The sequence below is a fragment of the Dromiciops gliroides genome, chromosome 5 (genome assembly GCF_019393635.1).
Source record: "Dromiciops gliroides isolate mDroGli1 chromosome 5, mDroGli1.pri, whole genome shotgun sequence".
Classification (NCBI taxonomy): Eukaryota; Metazoa; Chordata; class Mammalia; order Microbiotheria; family Microbiotheriidae; genus Dromiciops; species Dromiciops gliroides.
In genome coordinates, this window is record NC_057865.1 from 24,976,752 (window position 1) to 24,993,514 (window position 16,763).

Below are 16,763 nucleotides of genomic sequence, written 5' to 3' on the forward strand. Positions count from 1 at the left end.
CTCTCATTTTACAGAGGATGAGTCAGAGATCCACAGAAATGAGGTGATGCCCAAGAAAGGAAGTAATAGAAACAAGGATTGAACCAAAGTCCTTTGACTACAAATTCAGTGTTCTCACCACTGCACCACCCCATCAAATTTCACAATTTTAATGAACAATGACAATTGCTCTTCCTATATGGCTCCCACCTTCCTTAACTGGAAAATGTGGGAGTTGAAGTAGATGACCTCTAAGACACTTCTTACCTGTAATATTTCTTGACCATGTTAACGGCTAAAATTCTAGCTAGTCTGTCTAAAATATCTAATGAGTGGTCGCCAATAAATTATAAGCTTTAGCAAGAGTTAGACTTTTAAGCATTTATTAAGGAGAATAAGAATTTGGTAAAGAGAGAGAGAAAGGCCTAGATTCCTATCTATTAAAGGGAGAGCACATTTCTAGCTCCCTTCTCCGCCAGCGTCCTCAGGAAAGAGAGAGCGAGACTGAGCGCCAGTCTCTTCCTTCCTCCTCCCACTAGCCCGCGTCACTTCCTGACTCCTGGTCTTGCCCTCAAAGACCTTCCCTTCATGGGCAGAACTCCTCTACAGTAAGTATCCAGCAGGTGGCGTTATTCCAATCGTTACAGTCCCCCCTGTTGTTCCTCAAGAAACAAAATGTTTCCTTGACGGAACAGTAAAAACAATATGATAACTATTGCTAACTAATAATATGTGAACAACAATATAGAAAAGGAAGAGAGGAAAGTTTTGTCCAGAGGGGCGTTTTTTTTGTCCTCATGAACCGACGCTTTGACATTAGTCTTGCAAAGGGAGGACCTCTGCAGAGAATACATGTTACAGATGGTGTATATTATAACAGAAAGAGAAAAAAAACAACAAAAACAACAAATCAAAACTGTTCATTTAAAGTCTCTGAAAGTCTTTTCTCAGATATCCTCTAGGTGTAGTCGTGGAATGGAAGTCTTTTCAGGGGTTGATGTGTGGATACTGGTAATCAGCCAGGAAATTTCCTACAAAATTGAGCTTAATACAACTTTAAAATAGCTTTGTCAATAATCAAATCAAACAATGAAAGTTCTCAAAAACATGTCTAAGGGAATACAGAATCTTAGTTGTTAACACGTGAAACATGCAATAAAACAAAAATTGAACCATTCTTTAAAATTACATTATTATTATAGTCCCCCCTTATGGAGAGTAATTGAGAAGACAATTGCTGCGATATTAATTTTTAAAAATAATTTTTTTATCTTTGTTTCATCACTTTTTGCATCATCTGCCTAATTATCCTCATGCCATTATGAGAAATTAAAAAATCTAATATAATTGGTAACAGGTGTCAAGGCCAAATTCAACACTGTATTTATCATGACACCTGAGATAATTATGGGGGTTACCATAAAAGAACAGAGAAATGATGGGATATGAGCATTCCCACACTTGAGCAATATGTACTGCTCATACAGTATGCCAGGCTTAAAATAGGTGGATGGAATATACGTCCATGCCACCGAACATATTGGAGGAAACTGAGTCAGACTTAATCAGATCCATGGGATTAAGATGGTCCATGGCATCAGGCATATAGGAGGGAGCATAGAAGCCAGGTGTAGAAGTGAGATGGGTGGGATCAATACTTCCAGCCATCTGTACAATATTGTGGGGAAAAATAAAATAAAATATTAAACCAAGAGAATCCAACCTCAACATTTGTCAAAAGCCGTTCCCTTGGCCATACCTTGACTTCATGCATGTCTCCCCTCATGTGACAGTTCAGTGTCTGCTCTTGCATGTATTCCTCTTGTGATTGGATGGCATCTTGGCCAACTGGCATCTGATAACTCAGAATAAAGGCAATTAATGTCTTAAATGATAAGTTCCCATAATCCAAGTCTCATAGGGATTTAAAATTGAGGATAATAAATGATTGCAAAAAATGTGAATACATCTTGACTCAGAACACAATATATAATTATGCAACAATTTCAAATAATACCCCTTTTTTTTAAACTTAGTATACAATTACTTTTTGAAAAATCTGAACATATTTAAATACAAGTTAAAGCACAACACAATCCCAAAGAAAACTTTTACAAATGTTCCCCTCTTTTTTTTTTTTTTTTTGGAATATGCTTATCAAAAATAATACTTCTAGAATCAATTTACACTTGCCATGGCAACCAATTTGCCAGGGAAATGCTTTAAAGAGTTTGATCAAATAATCAGTTGAGAAAAATAACAAAAACAAATAACTCAGAATATGGGAGCACAATACTCCTAGAATTAACATTGTATTATGAAATCAAAACCATCTTGCAATGTTTCAAAATTAGAGATGAATAAATAGAAAAAAAATACACATGGAACAATAAAAGACAATGAAATTCAAACTAGGGAAATCTAAATGAATATGAACTTAATATTAATAAGAGTATTATAAAATATAAACTTGATCACATGACTATAAAAAACTTTTACAGATATTCTCCTTGTTTTAGAAACTAAGTATAAGACCCAATCTCAAAAGCATGAAAATCTCTATGAAAATAAACCCATACCATTAATTTCAAAATGTATATGTAATGGCATAGAAATCCTATGTAACCTCTGAACTGACATTATTACTCTGAGTGAATTCAGAACACTTTTGATTCCAATATCTAAAATCCCCAATACTCATATCAATACCTTGCTGCTTACTTCTACATTTCTGTAAAATATGTACCCTTCCATGGCAAAAGAAGCAGAGTCTTGAACTATGGTGATGATTGTCATTCTTATTCAGCTTAAGTTTTTCTTCTTTAACCCCTCTATATTGTCTGTCAGTCTTTTCACCATACAAATGCTTTATAAGATTACTAATTAAAGACAAAAGCAGGTTAGCAAAATTATGAACAAAACAAGCATATCTGGAATTTAAAGGGCTTTCTAAGGTTGTCTCAGAAGCACAGCCAGGCTGGGAAAGGGCTGAGCCTGAAGCTGCAAATGCAGGTAGAAAAAGTTGAGCATGCGCATCAGATCTCTGGACTTCCCAGGCAGGGGAAGCTATGGGCTTGGCCATAGGAGGAGTAGAGGGTGGGGTCTGGAGAGGAGGGGAGGGACCAGCACAATTTGAATCAGACTTGATTTTGAACTCAGGCCTGGATTCCTCTTCCCCCACTTTGCCTCCAGGTGCTAGGGAATTAAAAGCTTCTAGAGGGTGGGTCATTGCCTCCAGGCATGCAAAATTAGAGCAACAATTAGTGTTAGAATTGGGAAAAGCTGCAGGAATCTCTTCAGGTTTCTCTGAAAAAGCATGGTTGGGAGAGGGAGAGATATTTCCTTGTGTGAGTAAGTTGCTGGCTCTTTTAACAAAAAGAAAAAGAAAAATAGAAAATCCACAAAAACAAAGCATTAACATGATCTTATCTCCCATTTGTCTGGTTAAACAGACTAAAATCAAAAATAGGATAATTAGGGAGTTTAAAAGGTCCATTCGAAAAAATTCAAAGGAAAAACACAGCCAGTACACCAGTACTTAGCAGTTAAAGGGAGAGGGAGGGGAAATTTCTTACCCAACCAGCAGATCAGAAGAAGACTGAGGGTTAGCTTTTCTCTTCGTGGTCAGCCATCTGTTAAGGGCTAAAATTCTAGCTAGTCTGTCTAAAATATCTAATGAGTGGTCGCCAATAAATTATAAGCTTTAGCAAGAGTTAGACTTTTAAGCATTTATTAAGGAGAATAAGAATTTGGTAAAGAGAGAGAGAAAGGCCTAGATTCCTATCTATTAAAGGGAGAGCACATTTCTAGCTCCCTTCTCCGCCAGCGTCCTCAGGAAAGAGCGAGGGAGACTGAGCGCCAGTCTCTTCCTTCCTCCTCCCACTAGCCCGCGTCACTTCCTGACTCCTGGTCTTGCCCTCAAAGACCTTCCCTTCATGGGCAGAACTCCTCTACAGTAAGTATCCAGCAGGTGGCGTTATTCCAATCGTTACAACCAAGAGGCATCATATGGAACCAAGAAAAGCCTTTAATTGGGAATCCAAGGAGTTTGTGCTTGTATCCCAAAATGGTGGTCACTATCTATGTGTCCTTGGGCAAGTCATTTTCTCTTGGTGTGCCTGTTTCCTCAACTATAAAATGAAAGGATTGGTCTAGATGATACGCTAATGTTCTTGCCAAGTTTAAATCTATGCTGCTATGATCCTGTGTCACCTTGGACAGGCAATTCAAGCACAGTGGGCTCAGGTTCCTTATCTGTAAAGTGAGGGGATTAGGCTAGATGATCTAAGGGACTAAGGCCCCTTCCAGATCTTGGGTATCAAAGACTTCTAGGCTACTCTTTGGTGATGGTTATACCTTAAACTTCTTATAAATACAAATACTTCAAATAGAAAGCTAAAAACTTTGACATTCTTTGGTACATTCCCAAACCCTCAAAGAGGGAAAGAATCTGACAAGTGTGATTAGGAACTAATTTATAGCATCTGGAGAAAAGACTATGAGAAAAGAGAGAGTAAGTCAAATTTATATTTCTAATAGTTGACAAGGTGCCATGAAGAATCCACAAATAGCCATGTCCAAGGGCAAGGTGGGAGACTGACAAGAAATTTCTTAGCAGTGGTCTAAAGTCAATAATTCAGCAGAGGTTCAGAGGGAAAATGTTTTTGTATAGAAGTAGATATTGACAAGTGGACTATTTGCCTCACATATATATTCATTCCCCTCCTGGAATTATTTTATGGCGGTGATATAGTTGTGACCATCCCTAAATCCTCCCCTAGATGGGCTTTATCCACTTCACCTGTTGAAACATTAGGGGTGGTAAACACTAGGTAGCTACTTCTTCTATAAATGCTTCCTTATCACATACGCCTACCCTCGACCCTCTAAAAGTAAGTATGTTTTCCCTCCATAACTTAGTCCTTATCATTCTATCTTTTTATTTTGATGGGGCAATGAGGGTTAAGTGACTTTCCCAGGGTCACACAGCTAGGAAGTGTCAAGTGTCTGAGGCCGGATTTAACTCAGGTCCTCCTGAATCCAGAGCCAGTGCTTTATCCACTGCATCACCTAGCTGCCCTACCATTTCTTCTTTAAGGTAAATTTTTCTACTCATGCTAACCCTTTGAAAACAGGAAAGAAATATCATCTTATTTCTCAATGATTTTCTTGTTACAAAAAGGAAAAAAAATCATTACAAAGTAATGTGCAGATCAATGAGAAAAGGTTTTTGTAAAATGTATTCTTTGAACCATTATGTCAGTCATTTCCTAGAAATAGATGTCACAAAAGTTATTCAAGTGATATCTAGAATAGACTATACCATTGTTCAATCATTGTCCAATGATGATCTATAAAGTCAACAACCTTTACCACTGTTGTAACCAGCAGAGGAAATAGCATCAGAAATGAATGGGAAAAGGTCATATTCTCCAACCTTTTCTAACAAGCCTGAATGCTTCAGTTCAATATTTTGTGTTTCTTCCTTTTTCCTTTCATGACCATTATTACTTCTGGAAAGCCAAGATATATTCCTATAAACTGATGAAAAGGTCATCACTAGCCTCTCCTGTTTCATGAACCCTATACAGAGTTCTGTGTTGATCTTTCAAAACTACGGAATCTTATCACTGGAAGAGACCTCAGGGGCTAGCTTGTCCAACTCATACCTGGATAAAAATCCCCTCTTCAACTTCCCTGAGTGGTAGTGGTTGGACCTCTACAAGAATGATGAGGAAGACCAGTAATCAGCACAGTACCTGGCACAGAGTAGGCACTGAATAAATGTTTATTAATGACTGACAAGTACACCAGTGTCTCCTGTCTGAAGGAGCTCCTATTGCCAGGAAGGTTTTTTTCCCCCCCTTATAGCAATTCAACATCTGCCACTCATCCATTTGCACTTATTGGCCTACTGGGGCCAAATAGAACAAAACCTTTCTTTCACATTCCATGATATGAAAGCAGCCATATGCTCTTCCTACCTCTGACCTCTTAGATACATATATTCACCCTATCCCTCATTAAGTCTCCCCTTTTCAAGTTAAAACATACCCACTTCCTTAAACCAGTTCTCATAAAGCAGGGTCTGTAGGTCATGTTACCTCACTCTCACCCTACTTATTTACTGATGTCCATGGGAAATCTAGAACTGACCAAGATCCTTCAAACATAGCTTGAACAGAACTGGGAACAAAAAGACTATCACTTCCCTTATCTTAGATGCTAAAATTCTGTTTAAATAGTCTGAAGGTCACCTTAGCTTTTTATGGATGTACTTGTTTTGAGAGTTCAGTCTACCATAAAACCAAGATGTTTTTCATTTAAACTGACTAGCCTCACTGTCCCTATATTACACTTGCGTAGTTGATTTTTTGAAGCCAATAATATGAGTTAATGTATATTCTGATTACATTTTATCTTATTATATTCAGCCTATCATTTTGCCCTATTAAAATATTTTTGGATCATAACTATGTAATCCAACAAATTCACTCTCCTTCTAAGCTTTCTATGTTCTGGAAAATTCCACAAGAATGCCATCTTTCTCTTGATGGAAGTCACTGATAAACGTACTTAAGTGAATAGAGTGACAAAACCTTGAGCCATTTGACTGGAGACCTCCCTCCCAGCTGATATCAGTGCATTATTTTTTGAGAAGTCCTGTGGCATAGTGGGTAAAATGCTGAAGCTAGAATCTAGCTCTAGCTTAAAGTCCTGTTTCAGTTCTGCTGAAGATTCCCTTTGGCCCAAATGTGTTTGGCTGTCATTGATAGCCCAGGAGCCACATCTGTCATTTCTTTCAATATGCAATGACTTGAACTCACCAAGAGGAGTTAAGTGCTTTTTCAACATGTCCTTACTTATCTTGGCTTTCAACTGTATTAACCCTTATTGTTCTATTTATCCCAGTTCGAAATTATTCTCTTTGGAGGGTGGAAAACAAGGAGTCCTGTAGTTCAATCTTTTCTCTATCATCTTATCCTCCCAGAATAATAATCCTATCAAGCATTCAATAAATATTGACTAAGCTCTTACTATGTGCCAGGTACTGTTTTAGTTGCTAAGGGTAAAGAACAAACAAACAATCTCCATTTACAATACGCTTACTAGAAGCTGAGGGACAGGAACAAGAAAGGGTTTGTTCAAGAGAGGATGCTTGAATTTCATCTTAAAAGCAGAGAATGACTCTATGAGTAGGAGGTAAGGCATTCCAGGCATGGGGGATGACTGGTGCAAAGGTAGAAAGATGTGGGATGAAGCATCCTGTGTGACCCACAACCAGAATTAAGTCACGAGTCACATCCCATTAAGAATCAATGACAGGGGGTGGCTAGGTGGCGCAGTGGATAAAGCACCAGCCCTGGATTCAGGAATTCCTGAGTTCAAATCCTGCCTCAGACACTTGACACTTACTAGCTGTGTGACCCTGGGCAAGTCACTTAACCCCAATGGCCTCACTTAAAAAAAATGAGTCAATGACAATTATGAAGTTGAGTCTTCTTTGCATTTTTGTATAAACATCTAAAGCCATGAGTTTTATTTATATCATTCCATCTTGGATACTTCTTCCAAAGAATTCTTTACCTCTTAACTGATATTCTTTCTATGTCTCAGCTATTACTCTGTTTAATATTTGGCTTTGCAGATACATTTGAAGAATTGACTCCTCCTCCTTTTATTTTGAAGTAGACTGAGACTGTGATCTCTATATTAAAGGTAAGGAAACTTACCCAAGGTCATTTGGCAGAGCAACAGACCCAGTTGGTTTAAGGAGATTTAATCTCATTTATTCATCACAGTTTTTTTTAAAGATAACCCCACAAGAAACCAGAAAGTCTTGGTTCCTCAGCCCTCATTGATACCATATTGAACATCACTACATAAACAGATATATCTGATTTGTCAGCTTCATTTTTACTACTATAGTCTTTGTCATACAAATACCTCCCCAACAGATGTTTTGGAAAGAGATTCTGCCAAGGTAGAGCCACTAGGTAGGAGTTTGGTGATACAGTGGGTAGGGTGGCATGCCTAGAGTCAGGATAACCTCAGTTCAAATCTGGCCTCAGATGCTAATTGTATGACTCTGGATGAATTATTTAACCAGTGTTTGCTTCAGTTTCCTCATCTATAAAATGGGGATAATAATAATAACACCTACTCCCCCCAGAGTTGTTGTGAGGACCAAATGAGATCTTATAAAGTGCTTAATAGTGCTTGGCATATCATGGGTATTATATGAATATTATTATTAATGAAATTATTATTCAATAAATTATTATTAATTTTTCAGTGGGTCTCAGTTTCATCTTGTGGATAATGGAGGCATTTGATAATATCCAAGGCTTTTTTTCTTCCGGTTCCACAGTATGATTCTAAACACACTGTGCTCCATGATTGCAAACTAACATTACCACTCAAACATTCTTTCTACCACTGGAGTCATGACAATTTAGGGTTTATTAAAAACAGAGTATTCTGGGTAGAAGGCCAGGTGAGTAAACTTTTAGCCTTGTGAGTTAAGTTTATTACTCTCAATAATATTATTTTTTTCTTGATTCATGCAAAAATTGAGGCTAGCTTTGTGGGGGGAAAAAGAAATCTCTGAAGCTTAGAGCTTCCTGACCTTGTGACTGTCTTTTGGGGAATTGTCTCTTTCTCAGTTCTTTGGTATTTGCTTATTTTGATTGTTTATCTTTCCAAAAGCACTCAGATTAAGCATGATATGGGAGATTTATAAAAGATTAAATATGTAATATTAAAACAGAAATCGTTTCCCCAAAGGATCTCAAGTGTTTCACAAAATTGACTTTCTCCAGTCCTCATAATAACCTCATGCAGTTAAAGGACCAAGAATTTGGATGACCAAAGGGGGAGGTGTGGAATAGCAATAGCTTATGTGCAGAATATCCAAGTTTAACTTATTCTGTGCATCTCATAGGATCAGGGATTTATAGATGAAAGGAATTAGTCCAACCCTTTCATTTTACAGATGAGGAAATTGAGTCTTAAAAGAGGGTAAATAATGAGGCCAACATCACCCAGATAAGTTGCAGTGCTAGGATTTCGTGTGAAAGCCAATGACTTTAAATCTAGTGCTTTCTTAGAAGTCAATGATACAAGTAAGAGCCTGGAGTTCTCCTTACTGTTCCTCATAGTGTTATTGACAAATCATTTACACAAATCAAAAATCCTGCCTGTAGTGGCCTGCATTTTATAGGTTTGCAACCTGACAACCAAGAAGTCAGATGACTTATCAAAAGACCCTTGCCAACATATTGGCTTTATTCAATTCACCATTCTCGTCTGAGCTAGACCAAGAGTGACAGAACTAATGAGTCTGGGTCCCCTGCATGTCCTCTTGTCATTTCATAGAAGGACTCACTTTAAACTTTCCATACTCTTCTATTTTGTCTTATCCATATAGATGAGACTAATTAAATCTATCATCAAAAATAAAAGTTGGAATCCCTGGAGCCCATTCTGTACTGGGATACAGAGGATCTAAACAAAGACTTGGGCTTAGTGATGAGGAAAGAAGACGAAGTTAGGTAAATCTCATTTTTCTCTTCTGTGAAATGTGGGATCGTGACTAATCAAATAAACTCCAAGGTCCTTTTTTCCCTAAATCTGAGAAGTAGGTTGTCAAGTCTGAAATAAATGTACATGAAAGTGTCTTTTTTCTTTTTCTCATTTGCTTTTGGAGTTCTAATTATTTATAAGAAGCCAAGCGCTCTGGAACAGTTATTGGAATTCACTGGACAGCCTTTGCTCCTGTCCACAATAGATACCTGGGTCTGCCAAATGCTTCACCACCTTCCCTTTTGCCAGGGGAATCAATCTTATAAGTCATTGAAAGTAGCCACATTTCTGCAGGCCTGACCCAAGGAGAGCTAAGAGTAGCAGCAGCACCTTTGAAATCAGCATTTGACAAAGCCCAACTGAATAGAGTCCCATTGAGAAGGGCTGAGAAATCAGAAGGTGTAACTCTTGGAATGCACATTACCGGAGAGTGCACTCACAATGCAAATTGGTTCCATCAAGGGATCCTCCATCCGGGTTCTTTTTATATATCAGCATTTTTATAGACAAGAGATTTTCACCCCCTCCTCTCAATGGAACATGAAAGAACAAAGATGGATTCCCCAAAGGAGAAATTGCTGGCACTGAGTTTCTTTATGTAGGTCGCCTCTGATGTGTTCCTGGGAGTGGTTCAGCTTCTAAATTTCATATAAAGCTTTCTGTTCTGATGACCCTGTTCTATGAAAGGCTATATTGTCTCCTCAGAAGCAAGAAGAATCAGGCAATTTTTCTCCTGTGTATGTGAAAGGTAAAAGACAAAAGACAAGGTAGCACATAGTAGTGGAAAGAACATTTGTCTTGGAGTCAGATGTCCTGGGTTTGAATCCCAACCCCATCACTTCATTATCTATATGATATCAGGCAAGCCATTGAAACCTATTTTTGTCTCAGTTACCTAATTTGTAAAGCGAGGACTTATAATATCTACTATCTATATCACAATACTATTATAAGGATCAAATGAAATTATGAATGTAAAGCTCTTTATATATCAAAAAGAACTATGTAATATTGGTTATTGTTCTTATTATTACTATTACTAGCACTATGACCTTGGTTGAATCATTTATACTGAGATTCACTTTACTCATCTTTAATAGTGATTAAAGTATCGTAATTAGAGTTAGGGTAAAGAGAATAATAGTATGATACACTTACTGGCTGTGAGATCCTGTACAATCCACTTAACCTTTTCTCTCTCTCTTTTTTTTTTTTTGGTGAGGCAATTGGGGTTAAGTGACTTGTCCAGGGTCACACAGCTAGTAAGTGTCAAGTGTCTGAGGCTGCATTTGAACCCAGGTCCTCCTGACTCCAGGGCCAGTGTTCTATCCACTGTGCCACCTAGCTGCCCCCACTTAACCTTAATAAATCTCAATTTCCTCATTAGTAAAATGGAAATTAAAAACAGCACTAAGCTCACAGAATTGCTGTGGCTGAAATGAAATAATATGGACACTTTGTAAACCTTAAAGCATGATATACACATGCTTCTTATTTAATCAGTCAAAAACAAAGCATTTATTAAGTCCTCATTATGTGCCAGATGTGTTAGGTGATAGGAATGCAAAGACAAAAAGAAACATTCCCTGTCCTCAAGGAGCTTCTAGTCAATGTTCAATAGTGTTCCTTACACATTCACACATTTTGTACTTCTGTTATAAGATAAGCATAGCAATATTGGCATAACTATACAAATGTCAGAATGTGATTTCATCTGCCTTTATATGTATGTATACATAATATATACATACATGACAAACTAAAGATGGTCAGAGCCTTTATTTAGTGAGACATTGTCTAACATAAAGCTGACTGAGCATTCAAGAACAGGAGTGAGGCAGAAATTTCTGCAAAACAGATGCTCCACTCACACCTCCCTACAACCCGGATTCTCCAACACTTTCTTTGGAGACTAACCAAATTGAACATCTGCTGTAGGTTCTCATGGATTAGGAGAAAATGGTTCCTCCCCTAAGATTCCAACAATTCTAGGTCAACAGGTGCACAGCAGCAAGCTATATTTTCATGGTTCTAAGTAAGCTGAAATGATTGCCCCAAATGGAATGTCAATGAAAACATCTTTTGAGGTACAGAGAATTGAATAGAAAATCAAAATATTTGCTCAAGACTTCCTCAAACTGCCAAATAACTAAGGATATACAAGAATAAATTGGAAAAAACATAGGGAAATTTGATTTTTGCTTTCTAGTCTTTTAAACAGGAAGTATCCTGAGGACATCTGAATCAAAGACTTCAAGCTGGATGGGTGATTTCATCCAAGCCCCTGAAATTCACAAATAAGTAAACTATCTCAGATGCATTAAATGACCCATCCAGGGATATAAAACCAAAAGGATCAGAGGTTGGATATGAGCCCAGGTCTTTCTAACTCCAGGTCCAGGGCTCTACCCGCTGTACTACACTGTCTTTTGATTCATTGTAGGTCCTGAATTAAAGAGCTTCTTGTCATTCAAGTGGGCACCATGAAGAGATTCAGGGGATACCGAATCCAGTAGGATGTATGGATATTTTCCTCTAGGAAGAACTCAGCACATGTGCGGACAATGGTTTTGATTAGGACATGCTTATTAATGAGAAAGTTGTTGTGTCATATATCTGGCGTAGACAAACATGGGTCTAAAAAGGAATTCTGGAAGTCATCTGGAAAAAGACCAACCCAAACATGAATGAGAAAAAATGGACAGAGAATCCTGACTGTTGAGGACTTAGAAGAAGAGATTGAAATAGTATTAGAACATTTATACAACAAAACTAAGTGAGAAGCAAGTAGAGATCAAACATATTAAGTTGATTATGTCTATTTTCAATGTTAATTTTTTATGCTCTTGGACTAGATCTGTGATTCCATTAGAAGACCGAGCTTCTGGTAAAACTCATTTTTTCCCTAAATTGGGCCAGATTTACCTCTGTAATTTGTAATCTTAGAGTTGTGTCAAGACACAAAGCAGTTAAATCACCTACCCAGGGGCAGTCAGTATGTGTCACAAGAGGGATAGAACCCTGGGGTTCTTGACTTTAAGGCCAAATGGCTATTCACCAAACCTCAGTCCTTCTCAGATTTTTACTATTGAAACAAAGTCATCTAGAAAGACCCTAACCAATCTACCTCAGCCTTTTTCTTTATCATAGAATCATATGAGACATGGACAAGTCTGTCCATTTTTATGGCTTCCTAGGGAAACTTGGAGCGATATTTTATCACTGGGGTAGTTCACACTAACCTCCATCTCATACACCTAAACATCCTTTGACATCCTTTGTTTTAAGCTGTCATCTTTTATTCCATTCTCTGTGTAGAGAGATGACTCACTCTCCCTAAACCTGAAGGATTCTCTGATATTTACCCTACCCAGTGCTGGCAGGTTGAAGTCCCAACATTTATACCTGATCGAGTAATGTCTTCATCAAAGACTTTTCAAGATTTCCTAGGGGCAGCATGGTATAGTTGGCGGCTTAGTAGTATGGTAAAAAAGAGAGTTAATTTGGAGGTCAGAAGACTTGGTACAAAGTCCATTTCTTCTACTCACTGGCTGTATGACTTGGGGCAAGTGGTGATGTGATGGAATGAACATTAGATTTTTTTTTAGTGAGGCAATTGGGGTTAAGTGACTTGCCTAGGGTCATACAGCTAATAAGTGTTAAGTGTCTGAGGCTGGATTTGAACTCAGGTCCTCCTGACTCCAGGGCCGGTGCTCTATCCACTGCACCACCTAGCTGTCCCTGAACATTAGATTTTAAGCCAGAGAATTTTTGTGGGAATTTTGCCTCTCTCTGCTGCATATCGCCTGTAAGACCTGGGACGAGTGACACACTTAAACAACTGAGGGAATGAAAACATTGAGGGCTAACTATGAGCTATGAATGGTGTCGAGCCCTGGAGCTACAAATACAAAAGCAAAGACAATCCCTGCTCTCAAGGGCCTTGCTTTCTAACTGGGGAGTTGACATAAAAGATGGAGACAAGGAGAGGGCACTTTGACCCACAAAGCTTAGGGAATGGTGATTGGGGCCATGGAAAAAAAGACTGAAACCCCCCATTATGGAACAAGAGCAGAGTTCATTTAATTATGATCCATGGTTGCATGCTCTTCACCATCCTGGGTGCCCTTATCTATGCTGCTTAATTGATCATTGACCTTTCAGAAGTAGCTCCAGAACTAAGCCTGACATGTTCTAAGCATGGCTGCGTAGACCTTTTCAGTGGCATCCAAGATTATGTTTCTCTTTCACTTTTGTGTCCCCATTTCACAGAAGCTGCCCCTCTGTTGTATCTTCCAGGGCTGAATAACCACAATACCTTTTGCTCTGCCTTACTGTCCCATTTTGCCTCCCTTTGTCCATTTTAATAGCTATTCTTTGACTGTTCCATGGCTTCTCCAAATCCCGCTTATAATAGGAAACCACGCAAAGCTAGCAATTCTTGCTCCAAGAAATCACCTCTGTGATAGTATCAAAAAGACTATAATCTGGGTTTCTCACCTCATCTCTTGCCACATGAGTGTCAGAATAGCAGAGATTACCAGCAGTATGGGCAGGGGGCATAAAGAAAAGGAAAGATAAAGCCTCCAGAGGCACTTGGGACTGCTTACAATTTAGGCTGCCTTCCAGGAGACACATGAGAAGGCCAGTAAAACTCCCCCATGTATGAAAATCTGTCAGATGAGAGAATGCTGTCCACTGGCATTTGGTTTCAAGATGCATTGAGAACCAACAGGAGAGTAAGGAAAAAGTTGGATAAATCAAGGAGTCAGGCTTTCCTGGCTCAGCACCCGGACTTTTCTTCTGTTGTAATCAGTGAGTAAGCAGGCAGAAGTCTGGTACATGTTGGCCTGCAAGAACTGCAGGATTTTTGTAGGTGAAAAGTTGGCGAGAGGAAAAATGGGGTTCTGCCAGGTATTAGTATTTTTGGGGAAAAGATACCTAAGGACAGGGGACACTAGAGCAGGAAAGCTGGTGAGCTGTTAGAAGAGGGGACTGAGGAAGAAGTTCCATAATGCAACCAGCTCCCATGTTCACCAGTTTGTTTCATTCTTGGTAAATGATGAAGCACTATGTAGATGTGAGTTAATATTAGTGTTATTCTGTTTCATGGTGATGGACCATTGCCAGCCTTCTCAGAAATGCTAGCACTTGACCACAAGTGGGACTGGATGAATTTGGATGGATAAGTGAAAATCTATCAACCAGATTTAGAGAAGTAACTCAAAGCATATGCCCTGGGATGGTGGGATAAGTAGTTCACACTCATGAAGAGCACAATATATTTCTTTGCATTATAGATATCAGGCAGACTATGGAGATACCTTGAAAGGGATGGGAGGGAGAAGGGGGAGAAAGGAAGAAAGGGATGAAAAGACAGAGGGGGAAAAGTAGGAAATAAGAGAAAGATGAAGGGAAGGGAAGTGAGGGAAGAAGTTGGGTTTTTTGGTAACTCTCAACTACAATGCACAATACTCATTTGCATTACTGTTTGGTGTTATAAAATCACACTAATAAATGATAATATCCATGGGATATACTAGGACTAGTTGTTGATGAGTACAGGAGACAAAAAGACCTCTGGATCCAGAGCTAGAAGACCTGGGTTCCAATTCTGCTTCTAACACTCCCTACTGTATCACCAGTAGGTTCTGTGGGCCTTGATATCTCCATCTGTAAATTGAAGGATGCAGGCTAAATGCTTGCTGATGCCTATACTAGTTCCAACTTTTAATCCATGACACATCCCCTCATCTTCAAGGACTCATGCAAGGCAAATGAAGCAATCAGATAATCATTCTTGGATATATATGCCCAATTCAAAAATGCTTCCTTCAGAATACATGATATCCTTTACTGGCCATGACCTATTAACCAGATAGAGGCTCATGAGTGATATCTCAATCCTCTGGACACACATGCTCATTGATCTCTCTAAACATTCAGAGTTCCATATACTTTCTGAATCATGCTCCCAGAATTAAACCCTATGTATCATAGTTCTCAAAAAGGCTGATAGCCAGGAAGTTGACTAAGACCTCATTGAACAAGTGATCTCTAAGCAAATACCAACATAAGGCATATGTAAGTGTCTTAGGCAGTAGATCAGGGATCCAAACATTGAAGGAAGAAGTATCTCTATCTAACCTATATATAAAATGCACCATTTCTATTTAAACCTCCAGTTTATGGAACCCAATTGACACATCTGGCTAGTTGTATACCCTGATGAGAACAGCATCATCTATCAAAGTTCCAGAAATATTGGCAATAATCAAGATATTCTGCAACATTCTGAGGATATGAAGACAGGAGGTAACTAGATTCTGTCCTCCAGAAGATTCCATAACATTGATTCCAAAGTCAGACTTCTCTTTCCACTACATTATGGTGTGTCAAAGTTGAAATATTGATTGTAATATCAGATGAAGCAGAAAAAGTAGACAGATGAAGCAATTGAAAAGTAAGGAACAAACTACCAAAAATAAAAAAATTAATAAACAAATAAAATAAAAATAAATAAAATATAAAAATAAATAAAAATGCATGGGTATGCCAACTGAGAATATTTCATTTTCATCCAGTAACTTCTAGTATTCCTGGATTACTATTTTTTCCTCTTGTCATTTGCAGATTAAAAGGAGAGCTAGAATATTGACTCGATAACCAGGTAAATCATGCTTTAGAATCTATAATCCATTTCCAACAGATTTTTTCTCATGATACAAATTTTTAATCACACATCTCATTTTGGAGGGTAACTTGTTCTGAGATAAAGCAATACATGATTAGGCACCAAGGGATATATTTCTTTTTTTTAAGGGATATATTTCTTGATGGCAATTGGAAATGTGATCATTTCTTTTTTGTAAAAAACTGTTCACTGAGGTACAGAAAGACTTTTATGTAATAGCCTTAACATATGAGGCTACAAATAATGGGGAAATAGAAGAAATGAGGGACATTATTTTGTTTCTTTTCAATGTTAACATTTCATTAAATTTGTATCCTCCATAAAATGATGTTATATAAAAGTAATAATAATAATAACAATATAATATTTAAAGATTTACAAAGTACTTGAGGAAAAAATATATATCCTTAAAGCATACCTGAGAGACAGATGCTATTTTTATCCCAGATGTTTTATCCCAGATGAGGAAACTAAAGCAGACAGAGGTTGACACTTATTCAGGATT

At 38.1% G+C, this 16,763-nt stretch overlaps 1 protein-coding gene across 1 annotated transcript in view; it reads right to left on the bottom strand.

Annotated features, from left to right (window-relative positions):
• Window positions 1-16,763, bottom strand: part of RBMS3 (RNA binding motif single stranded interacting protein 3) — a 1,425,793-nt gene that overhangs the window by 784,333 nt on the left and 624,697 nt on the right. The window lies entirely within an intron of this gene.